This window comes from Sipha flava, unplaced genomic scaffold, assembly GCF_003268045.1.
Source record: "Sipha flava isolate LNK unplaced genomic scaffold, YSA_version1 36_pilon_pilon, whole genome shotgun sequence".
NCBI classification, from domain to species: Eukaryota; Metazoa; Arthropoda; class Insecta; order Hemiptera; family Aphididae; genus Sipha; species Sipha flava.
This window is the reverse complement of record NW_020273076.1, coordinates 489,371-493,090: the sequence shown is the minus strand read 5'-3', so window position 1 is coordinate 493,090 and position 3,720 is coordinate 489,371.

Here is a 3,720-nt window from a genome sequence, read left to right as displayed (position 1 = left end):
ATAAATGTGTAGGGAGCCAACTCAATGCACAAATCTTGGGAGCCAATTAAATACGTAAAAATTAGGATCACCTGAGATAGAAAGCCTATTCATTAGCTCCGTCTATAATAATAATAATAATAATAATTATAATAATAGTAATCGTAATAATAACAATCATACTATCACAATATAATAAATAAAAAATACTTAAAAAAAGTTTTGAGGGGAATCCATCCCCCTAATCCCCCTCTAATTACGCCCCTGGTACTATTAAGCCGTAGTTTTCTACAATCACGCATCCTTTTACGCGATTAATGTGAATCTTTATAATACAATTTGGAAAAAAAAAACATTATCATTCATCATTGTTGACTGTAGTTCTCTACTATATTTGTGAAAATATACTATAATAATATATCTCTGGATATTCTACTTGTAATTCCATGGCTTGTTCTTTTACCTTGGATATTGGCAATTTAGTAAGATTCAATAAAAAACCAAAAATTATATTAACTGTATCATAAGATCTGTTTCTTTTGTTTAGCTCTGTAAGTGATGAATCTAATATAACTTTAAAAATATTTATTCTAAATGAATCGTTTTGTTGAAATGTTGAATTATTTTCATTTGATTCTCCATAAGGCATTTATCTTTTTCGTTCAATTTTGTACTTATCTACACCAGATTTTTTCTTTACCCAATTTTTCATAATATGCAAAACTACTTTGTAAGTCTTGAATATAATATATTAATGAATTGTACAAAGTCATAACAGTTGTTAAATCAATGTGAACACTTTGTAGATTTTTACTAATACAATTGAACTTTTCCAATATATCGTTCCAAAATGTTGTTAGTATACCATATTATATACATTTCTAAACTTTTCAGATTTTTCAACAAACCTTTGGCTTCACATTTGGTTGTTGATTTTTTCTGTTGAATTATTTATAATATTTAAAGCTTTTATAATTTAATTTCAGTTTTGAGACAGACTTAGACAAGCATCATGGCGTGCAAACTACCAAGTGTCTTATCACTCTCTTAACGGTTAGTTGAAGAAAAAAAATGTAAAGGTATTTTAAAATAAAAAATAAAAAAAAATATGTAAATTACTCGATGAATATAATATAATACATTATACTCATCTACAGCCAGTAGGTACCTAACGAAAATGTGGTTTACAAATAATTGTGATGTCGCATTTACTAATAAATAATAATTATTATAAATCATGATTAACACACAAACAAGTCAATAGCATGTACACATAGACTAGAAAATACGAATCTGTTCGCAGAATAATATTACTCAGTATCACAATCACGACTAAAGATCTAACTTATAAATTATCAACTATAAAAATAAATAAACATAAATAATAAATTTTCATTTTTTTTTATAGGAATTTTTACGCCAGGGGAAAATATTAAAATTATACCTTATCATAGACCAATAATCAAATACTCTTCTCGAGAATTTTTTTCTAATAATTAATATACAATCATACTTAGAGAGTTTTAACCTAATAACAGTATTTAACAAAATAAAAAATATCAAATTAGCTGTCAATAATTACAAAAATTACACCCTCTAAAATTGTACGCCCGGGGATGAATCCGCGTCTTCCACCCTCTAGTTCCGCCTCTGTCTATTATATCCGAGCTCTGTATAATAATAATTCTATGATAATAAACAATTTATTATACAGGTTATTACTTACTCATTATCAATAATATAATTATTAATTTTTCAATAAATCCAAAAATAAAAATTATTTTATCTTCTTCTGTATATATAAAACAGTAAGCTGATTGACTGCTATCAACGCACAGCTCAAACCATTGGACGGATCTAGCTGAAATTTGGCATACAGATAGCTATTATGATGTAGACGTGCGCTAAGAAAGGATTTGTCGAAATTTTGAATTTAAAGGGTTGAAATCGGTTTAATATTTTTTGACCAGATCGATAACTGCGCTATTGAAAATGAATTATATTAAATAAAACTATTAAAAAATTAAAAATTAAAAAACTATTAAAAACTATTTAAAAACTATTAATTTTATTTTTGGTAGTAAATGACGGGTATTGCATAAATATTAAACAAAAAGATCCCGCAACAGGTGCCAAAACAAATAAGAATGTTAGTTCAAAAAATTATTATGCATATCGGTTGATGATTAGACGCGATCAGGACTAAGTTATTTTACGATGCATAAGCTTTGTCAACAATTCATTGTCGAAATATATATAAAGACAGATAGCGAACGATTTCGATACTTCGATTTCGATTCAATCAAAAAAAGCTCCGTGCAAAAGATTCTCAAAACAATTGTTAGATATTGGAGATGGGAAAGTTACTACAGATGAAACGGGATGTATAAAATTACCGAACGATTTATGCGCAATCATTTATTCGCAAGATGCTCTCATTGACTAGATATGTCCCAGTGTACACAGACAATACACAAATCATGAGTGGCTGGCAGAAAGAACAATTTTAGTAGCAATAAATGTGGAGGTCAACGAATTGAATTTCAAGATACAAAATTTGTTACCAGAAAACTTGGTGTCATACAAATCTAGATACAGTTTGCGATGCTACTAAAGTTGTAAATTATCCAACAGAGTTTTTAAACTCATTGGATTTACTAGGCATGCCACCGCATAATTTACAATTGATCATTACAATTTACCATCGATAAAATACCTCCTTCAGAGTCATTTAAAGTTGTAATACATGCAGATAAAAAACCACCAGAAGAACATAGAGGCAGGTATAATGCACCAACGGCAAATGAAGTTGCTTTAGTGTTAGTAGATCAGCAGTTTGATCGAAGAGACATGATCCTCGAAAACCGAAGTAACTCACTTCACCGTATCAGTGAGATACATCGAGCATACGACGCACTGCATCCTTTAATGTTTTGTTGGGGGGATGATGGGTATGCAATCAATATACCACAACGCGATCCAAAAACCAAGTTACCGCTTAAAAAAACTGTCTCTGCATCAAGTTTTTACTCATATAGAATAATGGTCAGAGAAGGGGAAGACAACTATTTAGTTAATTATCGTTCTCTTTTCAGTCAATATTTGGTAGATGAATACGCCAAAATTGAAACTGAAAGACTAAATTACATCAAAAACAACCAAGCCAAATTACGTGCAGATAGTTATATTCATTTAAAAGATGCGATTGGACGACGAGACATAGAAGCTAATCAGTTAGGCCAAATGGCCTAAATAAATATATACTCCCGTCAACTTTTACTGGTGGGCCAAGGTACATGCACGAAAGAACACAAGATGCTATGACCTACGTTTGACATTACGGTCGTCCTGACCTTTTGATTACTTTTACATGTAATCCTCGCCGGGACGAGATAAAAGAGCTCTTACTTCCCGGTCAAAGATCATATGATCGACATGATATAATTGCAAGAGTGTTTCGGTTAAAAGTCAAAAAGACCATGAACTTATTGACAAAAGGTAAAATATTCGGAGAAGTGAGATGCTATATGTATTCAACAGAATACCAAACTGTAGAGAGGTTCAGGTAGTTGTAAGCTATAACTTATCGAATAGGTTATGATAATAATCATTATCTTAAAAACTAAATTAATATGTATAAAATATTATTTCAAAAATCTTAATTAATTTAAATTTCAATAGATTTAACAAAATTTAATCTTGGCAGGTTACATACATTTATATACTTAAACCCGGCAACGA